The sequence below is a fragment of the Scomber scombrus genome, chromosome 12 (genome assembly GCF_963691925.1).
Source record: "Scomber scombrus chromosome 12, fScoSco1.1, whole genome shotgun sequence".
Taxonomy (NCBI): Eukaryota; Metazoa; Chordata; class Actinopteri; order Scombriformes; family Scombridae; genus Scomber; species Scomber scombrus.
The window spans coordinates 29,724,003-29,738,466 of record NC_084981.1 but is presented as its reverse complement, the minus strand read 5'-3'; the positions used below and the strand labels follow the sequence as shown (position 1 = coordinate 29,738,466).

General features: G+C 38.7%; 2 protein-coding genes and 26 non-coding genes across 28 annotated transcripts in view; 27 read left to right on the top strand and 1 right to left on the bottom strand.

Moving 5' to 3' along the window:
- The window catches only part of LOC133991890 (uncharacterized), a 527,851-nt gene that overhangs the window by 147,992 nt on the left and 365,395 nt on the right, over positions 1-14,464 (bottom strand). The window lies entirely within an intron of this gene.
- LOC133991866 (NACHT, LRR and PYD domains-containing protein 14-like) overlaps positions 1-14,464 on the top strand; it is a 721,507-nt gene that overhangs the window by 443,179 nt on the left and 263,864 nt on the right. The window lies entirely within an intron of this gene.
- trnat-agu (transfer RNA threonine (anticodon AGU)) lies at positions 2,616-2,689 on the top strand. Its single transcript has one exon. It is a non-coding gene; the product is annotated as a tRNA-Thr (tRNA).
- trnat-agu (transfer RNA threonine (anticodon AGU)) lies at positions 3,209-3,282 on the top strand. Its single transcript has one exon. It is a non-coding gene; the product is annotated as a tRNA-Thr (tRNA).
- Positions 3,547-3,620, top strand: trnat-ugu (transfer RNA threonine (anticodon UGU)). The gene has a single exon. It is a non-coding gene; the product is annotated as a tRNA-Thr (tRNA).
- On the top strand, positions 3,919-3,991 carry trnat-ugu (transfer RNA threonine (anticodon UGU)). Its single transcript has one exon. It is a non-coding gene; the product is annotated as a tRNA-Thr (tRNA).
- trnat-agu (transfer RNA threonine (anticodon AGU)) lies at positions 4,336-4,409 on the top strand. The gene has a single exon. It is a non-coding gene; the product is annotated as a tRNA-Thr (tRNA).
- On the top strand, positions 4,956-5,029 carry trnat-ugu (transfer RNA threonine (anticodon UGU)). The gene has a single exon. It is a non-coding gene; the product is annotated as a tRNA-Thr (tRNA).
- Positions 5,199-5,271, top strand: trnat-ugu (transfer RNA threonine (anticodon UGU)). Its single transcript has one exon. It is a non-coding gene; the product is annotated as a tRNA-Thr (tRNA).
- trnat-agu (transfer RNA threonine (anticodon AGU)) lies at positions 5,609-5,682 on the top strand. Its single transcript has one exon. It is a non-coding gene; the product is annotated as a tRNA-Thr (tRNA).
- Positions 5,976-6,048, top strand: trnat-cgu (transfer RNA threonine (anticodon CGU)). The gene has a single exon. It is a non-coding gene; the product is annotated as a tRNA-Thr (tRNA).
- trnat-ugu (transfer RNA threonine (anticodon UGU)) lies at positions 6,408-6,481 on the top strand. Its single transcript has one exon. It is a non-coding gene; the product is annotated as a tRNA-Thr (tRNA).
- Positions 6,628-6,701, top strand: trnat-ugu (transfer RNA threonine (anticodon UGU)). The gene has a single exon. It is a non-coding gene; the product is annotated as a tRNA-Thr (tRNA).
- Positions 7,845-7,918, top strand: trnat-ugu (transfer RNA threonine (anticodon UGU)). Its single transcript has one exon. It is a non-coding gene; the product is annotated as a tRNA-Thr (tRNA).
- trnat-agu (transfer RNA threonine (anticodon AGU)) lies at positions 8,174-8,247 on the top strand. Its single transcript has one exon. It is a non-coding gene; the product is annotated as a tRNA-Thr (tRNA).
- On the top strand, positions 8,406-8,479 carry trnat-ugu (transfer RNA threonine (anticodon UGU)). Its single transcript has one exon. It is a non-coding gene; the product is annotated as a tRNA-Thr (tRNA).
- On the top strand, positions 8,842-8,914 carry trnat-ugu (transfer RNA threonine (anticodon UGU)). Its single transcript has one exon. It is a non-coding gene; the product is annotated as a tRNA-Thr (tRNA).
- Positions 9,071-9,144, top strand: trnat-ugu (transfer RNA threonine (anticodon UGU)). The gene has a single exon. It is a non-coding gene; the product is annotated as a tRNA-Thr (tRNA).
- On the top strand, positions 9,691-9,763 carry trnat-cgu (transfer RNA threonine (anticodon CGU)). The gene has a single exon. It is a non-coding gene; the product is annotated as a tRNA-Thr (tRNA).
- Positions 9,883-9,956, top strand: trnat-agu (transfer RNA threonine (anticodon AGU)). The gene has a single exon. It is a non-coding gene; the product is annotated as a tRNA-Thr (tRNA).
- trnat-ugu (transfer RNA threonine (anticodon UGU)) lies at positions 10,295-10,368 on the top strand. The gene has a single exon. It is a non-coding gene; the product is annotated as a tRNA-Thr (tRNA).
- trnat-ugu (transfer RNA threonine (anticodon UGU)) lies at positions 10,856-10,929 on the top strand. Its single transcript has one exon. It is a non-coding gene; the product is annotated as a tRNA-Thr (tRNA).
- On the top strand, positions 11,365-11,438 carry trnat-agu (transfer RNA threonine (anticodon AGU)). Its single transcript has one exon. It is a non-coding gene; the product is annotated as a tRNA-Thr (tRNA).
- On the top strand, positions 11,765-11,838 carry trnat-ugu (transfer RNA threonine (anticodon UGU)). Its single transcript has one exon. It is a non-coding gene; the product is annotated as a tRNA-Thr (tRNA).
- trnat-ugu (transfer RNA threonine (anticodon UGU)) lies at positions 12,256-12,329 on the top strand. Its single transcript has one exon. It is a non-coding gene; the product is annotated as a tRNA-Thr (tRNA).
- Positions 13,371-13,444, top strand: trnat-agu (transfer RNA threonine (anticodon AGU)). Its single transcript has one exon. It is a non-coding gene; the product is annotated as a tRNA-Thr (tRNA).
- Positions 13,608-13,681, top strand: trnat-ugu (transfer RNA threonine (anticodon UGU)). The gene has a single exon. It is a non-coding gene; the product is annotated as a tRNA-Thr (tRNA).
- On the top strand, positions 13,937-14,010 carry trnat-agu (transfer RNA threonine (anticodon AGU)). The gene has a single exon. It is a non-coding gene; the product is annotated as a tRNA-Thr (tRNA).

The following is a 14,464-nucleotide window of genomic DNA, read 5'->3' as shown; positions in this document are numbered from 1 at the left end:
CCTCAGACTGTACTACAGTAAAGTACAAGTACCTCAAACTGTACTGCAGTAAAGTACTAGTACCTCTAACTGTACTACAGTAAAGTACAAGTACCTCAAACTGTACTACAGTAAAGTACAAGTACCTTAAACTGTACTACAGTAAAGTACAGGTACCTTAAACTGTACTACAGTAAAGTACAAGTACCTCAAACTGTACTGCAGTAAAGTACAAGTACCTCAGACTGTACTACAGTAAAGTACAAGTACCTCAAACTGTACTGCAGTAAAGTACAAGTACCTCAGACTGTACTACAGTAAAGTACAAGTACCTTAAACTGTACTGCAGTAAAGTACAAGTACCTCAAACTGTACTACAGTAAAGTACAAGTACCTTAAACTGTACTACAGTAAATGCACGTAGTTACTTTCCATCAGTGATAATTAGTTAAAATGATTAGATGAATGGTTTTAATAGATTTAAATAATTATCTAACAGAGGAAACATTCAGTTTATGTCGCTCCAGGTTTTACTCTGTTAAGGCAAACTTGAAGAAACCAGCTACCATTAATGTTTGTATAATAAACCCTGACCCTGTTTAATAGGATCCAGGAGCAGATTGAGTTTATCTGACAGGACGAAGCAGTTACAACCCTGAGGCTGTAATCTGTGTGTAATGTTCTGATGTTCACTGTTCACAATGTTCATGTCTGTTCAACCTGAGAGATGACCTTCAAGTGTGTGTGTGTGTGTGTGTGTGTGTGTGTGTGTGTGTGTGTGTGTGTGTGTGTGTGTGTGTGTGTGAGTGTGTGTGTGTGTGTGTGTGTGTGTGTGTGTGTGTGTGTGTGTGTGTGTGTGTGTGTGTGTGTGTTTACCTGTCCTACCTGTCAATCATTCAGTGTCCTACATTTCTCACAGCCTGCATCAGTTTAACTGTTGATTAAATGGACGAAGGGTTTGTGTCGTGTGTGTGTGTGGTTGTCATCAGCAACCACACACACACACACACACACACACATACACACACACACACACACACACACACACACACACACACACACACACACACACACACACACACACACACACACTGATTGCAATTATTCTTCCACCAGTCGATGTAAGCAGCAGCCATCAAACAACTTAAACTATTCAAACTGTCCATTTTTATTTTTATTTTAAAGCCTTTTTTTTTGTTGCTTTTTCTATAAAAACAAGCTTTAGTGTCACATAATTCATAACTGGAAAACTCACCTTGTGCATGAAGGATGTGCATAAAAAACCTGACACAAATATATAGTTTCATCCTCTTAACTAATCCTGTTTAGTTCATATCTTATATAAACTATAACTGCAGCCTATTGATGAAATGAAGATGTGATTAAACTCTTTCACATCAGTGTGTTTCTTTATATTCCTCTATGATCTGAATTACAAGGCGGCAGGTCTCTGCTGTTCACACACTGTAAATCCTCATTAACAGGCAGCTTTAATTACAGAGAAGAAATTTAACAACATGGTTTGATATCAAAGATCCTTCACAACCTGGCACCATCATATCTCTCTGAACTGATTCACATCTACACACCTTCGCCGAACTCTCCGATCCTTTGCCCCATCTGCCAACTTAACTACCATCATGGGGTCAAGAGCTTTCAGCTGATCTGCCCCCCCGCCTCAGGAACTCTCTCCCACCAGACATTCACACTTCTGACTCTGTCTCCACCTTTAAATCCCGCCTGAAAACGCTCCTATTCAGAGCGGCATACTCTGTCTCACACTAACTATGCATCACGTTCTTGTTTATTTATTGTACTGATGCACTTTATAGTCACACTCATATTTATTTCTTTATCTTTGCACTTAAATGTTACCTGATTTTTATTGTTTGATGTACTGTTGTTGTGTTTTATGTGCTTTGTAAGGTGTCCTTTAAATGAAATGCATTATTATTATTATTATTATTATTATTATTATTATTATTATTATTATTATTATCATAGAAGAAGAAATTGCATTTTTGGCTGTGATTCTGATGGGAGTTTCTAAAGTCTGTCCACATTTCCAGATTATTGCTCAGTAGGTCGTACACACACAGTAATAATATGTTGCTGAATTCTTACTCACCCCCCTCTATAATGTCCTATCTTGTCCCCCTATACACAGACACATGTACCGGTACATACTGTACTAGTACACTGTTAGTACAGAGTAATTACGCTGTATGTAACAGGCTGTAATCTGAAGTGTTACTGACACATCCTGATTCAGTTATCATCATCCTGCTCCATAAAGATGAATCTGAGCAGGAGCTGGTGGTAGATTAGTTTGTCAGATGGTGTAATGAAGCCTTTCTCCAGTTAAATGCCACAAAGACAAAGGACATCATCTCGCTCATCATTTCAGACCTTCATCAGAGTTTCTACAACATTATAAATATCTCTGTGATCAGTAAGAAAGGACAGCAACATGTGTTTAAGTTAAATGCTTTTAAAGGTTCTGTATATAGAAATGAAGTGAGATTATTACAGGTGATGCCACAGGCTGATATGACAGAAATCATTTACTATTAAATACAACCACAGGAACAAAATAACTTCCATTTCCATGAAAAGCATCTCCACACTGAGCAAGAGGTGCTGTGGCTTAGCTGGTTAAAGTGCCTGTCTAGTAAACAGGAGATCCTGGGTTCAAATCCCAGCAGTGCCTCTCTGCTTCTCATTAAAGTGAGGAACTTCCTGGTTTGACATGTGGAGAATCAGCAGCTTGGATGCACTGATTGGATTCTACTTGCAGCTGTGTTTCAGGATGTGACTGTAGATTCATTATGAGACCCCAACCGGTCGAGGCAGATGTTCAACCACTTTGAGCCTGGTTCTGCCTGAAGTTTCTTTTTTCTTGCCACTGTCACCAAGTGCTGCTCATGTGGGAATGTTGGTTCTCGGTTTAGAACCTCCTCTATGTGTAAAGTGCCTTGAGATGACTTTGTTGTGATTTGACGCTATATAAATAAAGATGGATTGATTGATTGATGACTCGTTTACAGAGAAGTTATATTCTGTATAAAACAGAAGAAATACATAACAATATCCTGAAACTTCATGAGTCAACAACAACTAAGCACAAAGAAAACAATCCCTGAACTCACTGCAGTTTTCAGTATCACCTTGGATTTGGTAAATGTTTTCCTTGATTAACTTTTGAACAACATCTAGAGGCAGAGTGTGAGGTGCTGTGGCTTAGTTGGTTAAAGCGCCTGTCTAGTGAACAGGAAATCTTGGGTTCAAATCCCAGCAGCACCTTTTCATTAAAGTAAGAAACATACTGACATGTAGAAAATTAGCAGTTTGTGTCCAATGAAAGCAACAAGTAATTAATCAATTGACAGAAAATTAATCTGCTGTGTTTTTGATAATCATTGAAATCGAATAGTTCTCAAGATGACTGATAACATTTGTCCTTTTTTTTCAAACAATTCATTGGTTGATTCATTGAGAATTAGAATTAGTTGCAGCTGTATTTCAAAATATGACTTTAGCTTTAACATGAGAGAACAGTCCTTCAGAGGTGCTGTGGCTTAGTTGGTTAAAGAGCCTGTCTTGTAAACAGGAGATCCTGGGTTCAAATCCCAGCAGTACCTGCAAGATGGTGTTCAAAGAATGCTTCTCACCAAAGAATGAAATGATCTCGTTTAATATGTAGAAAATGTGTTTGTATGGAGTGGAAGCAATTGATAATCAATTTAAGTCCAAATGTCCTCTTGTTTAAGCTTCTGAAATGTGAGAATGAGCTGCTTTTCTTCATCTTAACACTGCACTAGATTTAATGTTTTGGAGTTCTGGACATTTTTACTTATTTCAAACAATACATTGATTATGAAAAGATATTACATACAGCTATATTTCAGGATGTGACTGTAGAAAAATCCCTTCACCAGAGGTGCTGTAGCTTAGTGGTTAAAGCGCCTGTCTTGTAAACAGGAGATCCTGGGTTCAAATCCCAGCAGCACCTGATGGCTGTTGGGTTACTTTCACACTAGGGCATTCTTCACATACAAGTACTGTGCCTTCTGTTCTGTATAGAAGATGATTCAGTATACAGAATCAAAGGTGGATCCTCTTAACAGCTGATTCTCTGTATGAAAGATACAACTGATTAGCTTCCAATTACTTCCTTGCAGACATTATTTCTTCATCCTATCACTGGGATTCTTGTTTAGTGACTAATCTTTGCATTATTTACAACTGAAGCAACAATATGGACCAAGACAATAAACGTAACTTTATTATTTCAGTTCATGAAGTTTATATGAAAGAAGCTGTAACTCAACACAACTCTGGCAAAAGCTCATCAGAGGTGCTGTGGCTTAGTTGGTTAAAGCGCCTGTCTAGTAAACAAGAGATCCTGGGTTCAAATCCCAGCAGTACCTGTGAGATACTATTTAAAGGTTGCTCATTACAGTAGGGAACTGCATGTTTTGACTTGCATGAAAGCAGTTTACATTGAGCGTAAGAGATCTTCAACACTACACTACTCCTCGAAATTTCTGACAATCCTATTGAGTCCAAATGTCCTCTTCTCTAAGCTTCTGAAATGTGAGAATGAGCTGCTTTTCTTCATCTTAACACTGCGGTAAATCCAATGTTTTGGAGTTTTGAACAAAACAAGACATCTGATTATGTTTTTAAACAATTATTTGATTATAAAAAAGAATCATTAGTTGCAGCCATATTTGAAGATGTGACTGTAGCTTTAATATTATAAGCAGTTTGCTCCGGGTTCAAATCCCAGCAGTACCTGATTTATAGAGAATGTATTTCCTTGAGACCACAACTCATTGAAGTACAGACACAAGAAAAATAGGAGATATTCCCTCAACCTTCTTACTGGTCTCACTGCAGTGATCAGTATCATGTTGGTTTTTGTAACGTCTTCTCCAATGAACCTTTTATCAACATCCACTACTAGATAAAGAGGTGCTGTGGCTTAGCTGGTTAAAGCGCCTGTCTTGTAAACAGGAGATCCCGGGTTCAAATCCCAGCAGTACCTGCAAGATGGTGTTTAAAGAATGCTTCTCACCAAAGAAAGAAGCTGCTTTTCTTCATCTTAACACTGCACTAGAGTTAATGTTTTGGAGTTCTGGACAAAACAACACATCTGATGACGTTTCTATGAAAAGATTTATTAATGGGACTGTAGAAAGAACTCTTGGTCAGAAGTGCTGTGGCTTAGTGGTTAAAGCGCCTGTCTTGTAAACAGGTAGATCCTGGGTTCAAATCCCAGCAGTAACATGTAGTCTAGAGTGCAATGCAATGAGGAATGTCCCATAAATGCTTCATAATGAAGTACCTGTCATCAGAAATGCTTTAATTTGAAGCAGAAAAGCTAGAAATCTTGCATCTGCATCATCAGTTAACCCAGCAGTACCCATCTAACAGATTATCTCCAAGAAATCAACAAACCCTTCATAGTATCCTGAAACTTTATAAGTCTACTTCATGAAAGCACAGAAAAGGAGAAAACCTCTAAACCTCCTGTTTAGTCTCACTGTAGTGATCAGTGTCATGTTGATTTTAGTAAATGTCTTCCAAAATTAACATTTGAACAACATCTACAGTGAGGGCAAATGGTTCTGTGGCTTAGTTGGTGAAAGCGCCTGTCTAGTAAACAGGAGATCCTGGGTTCGAATCCCAGCAGAACCTGCATGTAGTCTTTCTTTATTCTGCATCCACCACAAAGTTACTAAATGTAGGCTGCTCTCTCAGAAAGTTAACATCCATCCATTAGCTGAATATCTTTGAGACGTTTGAGAACGTCAGCTTGGACTGTTGGAAACACTGATCCCCGTTTTTCACCATTTTAAGGACCAAAGGCTCCTCGCTTGTTTGTCTCTTTTTGCAACATTTGCATATGACTGAAATGTCTTGTTATTGTTGTTGTTGTTCTTCATTGATTAACTGCAATATGTCACATGCTGCAGCATATACACATATGTGGCGCTGTAGCTTAATGGTTAAAGCGCCTGTCTCGTAAACAGGAGACCCTGGCTTCAAATCCCAGCAGTGCCTCTGTGTGATCGTTTCCATGACTAAACACTCATATGCCTTAAATCCACATAGTAGTTTTTTTCCTCTTGATTACATTTTCAGTTCTGTTCATGGATAACTTTGCAGAAATCAATGCAATGAGAGGAAATGACAAACCAAACACCAGTGCTGTTGCTTGTCTAGTAAACAGGAGATCCTGGGTTCAAATCCCAGCAGTACTTCTGTGTGACTCACTTTCATTTACCGAAATAAAAGACTAAACCGCATGAATCAAAACCCACTTTGAAGGTAGTGTGTCTCTTTCTTTTATATCTTAATATCTGTTCAAAGATGACTTTGCAGATTTGAATGAAATGAGAAAAAAAAACACATCAGTTATAGGTGCTGTGGCTTAGTTGGTTAAAGTGCCTGTCTTGTAAACAGGAGAACCTGGGTTCAAATCCCAGCAGTACCTGTAAGATGTTTTTGGAGGACACACAGCAAGGAGGACTACATTGGAATTCACATAAGCTCCTTAAAATGAAAGTTGCCTATCATTCAGCAATTTAATTTGGAGCAGTGAACCTGCAAAATGTTGGGTTCTGACAAATGCTCATCAGAGGTGCTGTGGCTTAGTTGGTTAAAGCGCCTGTCTTGTAAACAGGAGATCCTGGGTTCAAATCCCAGCAGTACCTGTAAGATAAGTTTCAGAATATCAAAACACATCATTGAAAAGCCTTAAATGAATAAATATTTAGTTGTTAAAGCCATACTTCACATTTTCACATGGATTACATTAACACAGGCCAGCACAGTAAACCTTAATTAACCCCCTGTGATGTCTCCTGATGTCCCCTGATATCTCCTAATGTCCCCTGATGTTCCCTGATGGCTTCTGATGCCCCTTGTGAACCGTCTACATTCTCAAAGGTTCCTCGCTTGTTTGCCTCTTTTTGCAACATTTGCAGACAACTGAAAATGTCTTGTTGTTTTTCATTGATTTACTGCAATATGTCACTTGCTACAGCATCAACAGATCTGTGGCGCTGTAGCTTAGTGGTTAAAGCGCCTGTCTCGTAAACAGGAGAGCCTGGGTTCAAATGCCTCTGTGTGATCGCTTCAATGATTAAACACTAATCTTCATCAAAAGCCACATATGAGTACATTTTCAGTTCTGTTCATAGATATCTTTGCAGATTTCAATGAAATGAGAGGAAATGACAAACCAAACACCGGTGCTGTGGCTTAGTTGGTTAAAGCGCTTGTCTCGTAAACAGGAGAGCCTGGGTTCAAATCCCAGCAAACCTCTGTATGATTGCTTCAATGATTAAACACTAATCTTCATTAAAAGCCACATATGAGTACATTTTCAGTTCTGTTCATAGATAACTTTGCAGATTTCAATGAAAACATACCTATAGCAAGTGGTGCTGTGGCATAGTTGGTTAAAGCGCCTGTCTAGTAAACAGGAGACCCTAGGTTCAAATCCCAGCAGTACCTGATGGTTGTTGGGTTACTTTCACAATAGGGCATTCTTCACATACAAATACTGTGGCTTCAGTCTGTCCTTCTGTTCTGTATAGAAGATGATTCAGTGTACAGAATCAAAGGTGGATCCTGTTTACAGCTATAATGCTGATTCTCTGCATGAAAGATACAACTCATCAGCTTCCAATTACTTCCTTGCAGACATTATTTCTTCATCTTGTCACTGGGATTCTTGTTTGGTGACCAATCTTTGCATTATTTACAACTGAAGCAACAATATGGCCCAAGACAATAAACATAACTTTATCATTTCAGTTCATAAAGCTTATATGAAAAAAACTGTGATCAGAGGTGCTGTGGCTTAGCTGGTTAAAGCACCTGTCTTGTAAACAGGAGGTACTGGGTTCAAATCCCAGCAGTACCTGATGGTTGTTGGATTACTTTCATAGTAAAGAGACATCTGATTGGCTTTCCATTCCTTTCTTTGAGGCTTTATTTCTTCATCTTATCCTTGGACACTTGGTCTGGTGACCAATTTGCTTTAAAATGTTCTTGCCTCATTTACAACCAAAGTAACAATAAGGATCAGGAATCAAGACAAAAACTTCCTCATTTCAGTTCATAAAGGTCTTCCCCTGAGTGTGACTGCACCTTTAAAGTTAGCCAGATTGCTATGGAAGGCGCTGTGGCTTAGTTGGTTAAAGCGCCTGTCTAGTAAACAGGAAATCCTGGGTTCAAATCCCAGCAGCACCTCTGTGTGACTCACTTTCCTTTACCGAAATAAAAGACTAAACTGCATGAATCAAAACCCACTTTGAAGGTAGTGTGTCTCTTCTTTTATATCTTAATATCTATTCAAAGATGACATTGCAGATTTGAATGAAATGAGAGAAGAAGACACATCACTTATAGGTGCTGTGGCTTAGTTGGTTAAAGCGCCTGTCTTGTAAACAAGAGATCCTGGGTTCAAATCCCAGCAGTGCCTACAAGATGGTGTTTAAAGAATGCTTCTCAAAGAAAGAAATGATCTGGTTTAATATGTAGTAAATGTGTTTGTATGTATTGGACACAACAACAAACTGATTATCAAATCAACAGAACATTAATCTGCCATGTCTTTGATAATAATATTAAGTCCAAATGTCCTCTTGTTTAAGCTTCTGAAATGTGAGAATGAGCTGCTTTTCTTCATCTTAACACTGCACTAGATTTAATGTTTTGGAGTTCTGGACAAAACAACACATCTGATGACGTTTTTACTTTTTTCGAACAATTCATTGATTATGAAAAGATGTATTAATTGCAGCCATATTTTGGGATGTGACTATAGAAAAAACACTAACTAAAGGTGCTTTAGCTTAGTGGTTAAAGTGCCTGTCTTGTAAACAGGAGATCCTGGGTTCAAATCCCGGCAGTACCTGTAAGATGCTGTTGGAGGACTACATTGGAATTCGCATTAGCTCCTTAAAATGAAAGTTTCCTATTATTTAGCATTTTAATTTGGAGCAGTGAAACTGCAAAATGTTGGGTTTGCATCAGCAGTAACTCAACACAACTCTGGCAAAAGCTCATCAGAGGTGCTGTGGCTTAGTTGGTTAAAGCGCCTGTCTTGTAAACAGGAGATCCTGGGTTCAAATCCCAGCAGTACCTCATGGTTGTTGAGTTACTTTGATAGTAGAGAGACAACTGATTATCTTTCAATTCCTTTCTTTGAGACATTATTTCTCTATCTTATCCTTGGACACTTGGTTTGGAGACCAAGCGCCTGTCTAGTAAACAGGAGATCCTGGGTTCAAATCCCAGCAGTACCTGTAAGATACGTTTCAGAACATCAAAACACATCATTGAAAAGTCTTAAATGAATAAATATTTAGTTTTCAAAGCCATACTTCATATTTTCACCTGGATTACATTAACACAGGCCAGCACAGTAAACCTTAATTAACCCCCTGTGATGTCTCCTGATGTCCCCTGATGTCCCCTGATGTCTCCTGATGTCTCCTAATGTCTCCTGATGTTTCCTAATGTCCCCTGATGTCCCATGATGGCTCCTGATGCCCCTTGTGAACCATCTACATTCTCAAAGTTTCCTCGCTTGTTTGCCTCTTTTTGCAACATTTGCAGACAACTGAAAATGTCGTTGTTCTTCATTGATTTACTGCAATATGTCACTTGCTGCAGCATCAACAGATATGTGGCGCTCTAGCTTAGTGGTTAAAGCGCCTGTCTCGTAAACAGGAGAGCCTGGGTTCAAATCCCAGCAGTGCCTCTGTGTGATCGCTTCAATGATTAAACACTAATCTTCATCAAAAGCCACATATGAGTACATTTTCAGTTCTGTTCATAGATAACTTTGCAGATTTGAATGAAAACATACCTATAGCAAGTGGTGCTGTGGCTTAGTTGGTTAAAGCGCCTGTCTAGTAAACAGGAGACCCTGGGTTCAAATCCCAGCAGTACCTGATGGTTGTTGGGTTACTTTCACAATAGGGCATTCTTCAAATACAAATACTGTGGCTTCAGTCTGTCTTTCTGTTCTGTATAGAAGATGATTCAGTGTACAGAATCAAAGGTGGATCCTGTTTACAGCTATAATGGTTATTCTCTGTATGAAAGAGAAACCTCATCAGCTTCCAATTACTTTCTTGCAGACATTATTTCTTCATCTTGTGACTGGGATTCTTATTTGGTGACTAATATTTGCATTATTTACAACTGAAGCAACAATATGGACCAAGACAATAAACATAACTTTATTATTTCAGTTCATAAAGCTTATATGAAACAAGCTGTGATCAGAGTTGCTGTGGCTTACTTGGTTAAAGTGCCTGTCTTGTAAACAGGAGATCCTGGGTTCAAATCCCAGCAGTACCTGATGGTTGTTGGACTACTTTCATAGTAAAGAGACAACTGATTTCCCTTCCATTCCTTTCTTTGAGGCTTTATTTCTTCATCTTATCCTTGGACACTTGGTTTGGTGACCAATTTGCTTTAAAATGTTCTTGCCTCATTTACAACCAAAGCAACAATAAGGATCAGGAATCAAGACAAAAACTTCATCATTTCAGTTCATAAATGTCTTCCCCTGAGTGTGACTGCACCTTTAAAGTAAGCCAGACTGCTATCAAAGGCGCTGTGGCTTAGTTGGTTAAAGCGCCTGTCTAGTAAACATGAGATCCTGGATCAAATCCCAGCAGCACCTCTGTGTGACTCACTTTCATTTACCGAAATAAAAGACTAATACGCATGAATCAAAACCCACTTAGAAGGTAATGTGTCTCTTTCTTTTATATCATAATATCTGTTCAAAGATGACTTTGCAGATTTGAATGAAATGAGAGAAGAAGACACATCACTTATAGGTGCTGTGGCTTAGCTGGTTAAAGTGCCTGTCTTGTAAACAGGAGATCCTGAGTTCAAATCCCAGCAGTACCTGATTTATAGAGAAGTTGTTGCTTATAAAGCTCAACACTTAACAGTACCCTGAAGCTTTATGAGTTGATCACAAGAAAGCTAAACCTTCTTCTCAAGCAGTGATCACTTCTATCTTTGTTTTGATAAACGTCTCATAAATGCTTCATAATGAAGAACCTGTCATCAGAAATGCTTTAATTTGAAGCAGCAAATCTAGAAATCTTGCACTTGCATCATCAGTTAACCCAGCAGTACCCATCTAACAGATTATCTCCAAGAAATCAACAAACCCTTCATAGTATCCTGAAACTTTATGAGTCTTCTTCATGAAAGCACGGAAAAGGAGAAAATCTCTAAACCTCCAGTTTGGTCTCACTGCAGTGATCAGTGTCATGCTGATTTTGGTAAATGTCTTCCTCAATTAACCTTTGAACAACATCTACATTAAGGGCAAGAGGTCCCGTGGCTTAGTTGGTTAAAGCACCTGTCTAGTAAACAGGAGATCCTGGGTTCAAATCCCAGCAGAACCTGATGGTTGTTGGGTTACTTTCATAGTAAAGAGAAAACTGCCTTTCCATTACTTTCTTTGAGGCTTTATTTCTTCATCTTATCCTTGGACACTTGTTTGGAGACCAATTTGCTCTAAAATATTCTTGCCTCATTTACAACCAAAGAAACAATAAAGATCAGGAATCAAGACAAAAACTTCATCATTTCAGTTCATAAATGTCTTCCCCTGTGTGATGACCTTTTCAAAAGACTTTAGTCTTGTAAAAGCTTTTAATTTCAGTCAGTTAAACAGCATTGGGTTTACATCAGCAGTAACTCAACACGATTCCGACAAAAGTCCATCAGAGGTGCTGTGGCTGAGTTGGTTAAAGTGCCTGTCTTGTAAACAGGAGATCCTGGGTTCAAATCCCAGCAGTACCTGTTTAAGCAAGAAATCATGTCCTAAAAACCACAACTACGTGAGTGAAATGAATCCTTAAATTTTGAGTCTGCTCCATGAAAACAAAAATACATGAAGAAAAAGAGAGAACACCGAAAAGCGGCCAGTGCCATGCAATCTCTATGTAAACTTGCGGCGGCCGCCCTTCGGTGTGTTCCTGTAGTTAGGTATTAGAGCAGCTGAAGCTTGTCAAGGGCTGGATAACAAATTAATAATCAGAATCAGGTGTGTTATAGTGGAGACCTAAAACATGCAGGGCAGTAGCTCTTCAGGAGAAGGGTTGATGAACATTGCTTTAGACCGTTTTATTGATCTTACTGCAGTGGTCAGTATCAATTTGGTTTTGGTAAATGTTTTCCTCAATGAATGTTTGAACAACCTCTACAAGTAGCACAAGAGGTGCTGTGGCTTAGTTGGTTAAAGCGCCTGTCTTGTAAACAGGAAATCCTGGGTTCAAATCCTAGCAGTACCAGATGGTTGTTGGATTACTTTCACAGTAAAGAGAAAACTGATTGGCTTTCCATTACTTTCTTTGAGGCTTTATTTCATCATCTTATCCTTGGACACTTGGTCTGGTCACCAATTTGCTCTAAAATGTTCTTGCCTCATTTACAACCAAAGCAACAATAAGGATCAGGAATCAAGACAAAAACTTTATCATTTCAGTTCATATAGGTCTTCGCCTGAGTGTGATTGCACCTTTAAAGTAAGCCAGACTGCTATCGAAGGTGCTGTGGATTACTTGGTTAAAGCGCCTGTCTAGTAAACAGGAGAGCCTGGGTTCAAATCCCAGCAGTGCCTCTGTGTGATAGCTTCAATGATTAAACACTAATCTTCATCAAAAGCCACATATGAGTATATTTTCCTCTTGATTACATTTTCAGTTCTGTTCATAGATAACTTTGCAGATTTCAATGAAAACATACCTATAGCAAGAGGTGCTGTGGCTTAGTTGGTTAAACCGCCTGTCTAGTAAACAGGAGATCCTGGGTTCAAATCTTAGCAGTGCCTGTAAAATGCTGTTCAAAGAGAAATGGCACTGAGGAATACATTTACTTTTCTATACATTTTTCCAATGAAATGTTCCTTTCAGATAATCATTTAAAAGGATTTAATATGAAGCAGCAAACTGTCTAGTAAACAGGAGATCCTGGGTTCAAATCCCAGCAGTACCTGATGGTTGTTGGGTTACTTTCACAATAGGGCATTCTTCACATACAAATACTGTGGCTTCAGTCTGTCTTTCTGTTTTGTATAGAAGATGGTTCAGTGTACAGAATCAAAGGTGGATCTTCTTTACAGCTATAATGCTGATTCTCTGCATGAAAGATACAACTCATCAGCTTCCAATTACTTTCTTGCAGACATTATTTCTTCATCTTGTCACTGGGATTCTTGTTTGGTGACTAATCTTTGCATTATTTACAACTGAAGCAACAATATGGACCAAGACAATAAACATAACTTTATCATTTCAGTTCATAAAGCTTAAATGAAAAAAGCTGTGATCAGAGGTGCTGTGGCTTAGCTGGTTAAAGCACCTGTCTAGTAAACAGGAGATCCTGGGTTCAAATCCCGGCAGTGCCTGTAAGATGCTGTTCAAAGAGACATGGCACTGAGGAATACGTTTACTTTCCTATAAATTCTGCATGATGAAATGTTCCTTTCAGATAATCATTTAATATGAAGCAGCAAATGTTGGGTTTGCATCAGCAGTAACTCAACACGACTCTGACATACATCCTTCAGAGGTGCTGTGGCTTAGTTGGTTAAAGCGCCTGTCTTGTAAACAGGAGATCCTGGGTTCAAATCCCAGCAGTACCTGATGGTTGTTGGATTACTTTCATAGTAAAGAAACAACTGATTGCCTCTCCATTACTTTCTTTGAGGCTTTATTTCTTCATCTTATCCTTGGACACTTGGTTTGGAGACCAATTTGCTCTAAAATGTTCTTGCCTCATTTACAACCAAAGTAACAATAAGGATCAGGAATCAAGACAAAAACTTTATCATTTCAGTTCATAAAGGTCTTCGCCTGAGTGTGACTGCACCTTTAAAGTAAGACAGACTGCTATCGAAGGCGCTGTGGCTTAGTTGGTTAAAGCGCCTGTCTAGTAAACAGGAGATCCTGGGTTCAAATCCCAGCAGCACCTCTGTGTGACTCACTTTCCTTTACCGAAATAAAAGACTAAACGGTTCTGTATAACAAAACACTAACTTTGAAGGTAGTGTGTCTCTTTATTTTATATCTTAATATCTGTTCAAAGATGACCTTGCAGATTTGAATGAAATGAGAGAAGAAGACACATCAGCTATAGTTGCTGTGGCTTAGCTGGTTAAAGCGCCTGTCTTGTAAACGGTACCTGATGGTTGTTGGGTTACTTTCACAATAGGGCATTCTTCACATACAAATACTGTACCTTCTGTTTTGTATAGAAGATGGTTCAGTGTACAGAATCAAAGGTGGATCTTCTTTACAGCTATAATGCTTATTCTCTGTATGAAAGAGAAACCTCATCAGCATCATACTTCCTTGCAGATATTATTTCTTCATCTTGTCACTGGGATTCTTGTTTGGTGACTAATCTTTGAAGAATTTTTAAAGAA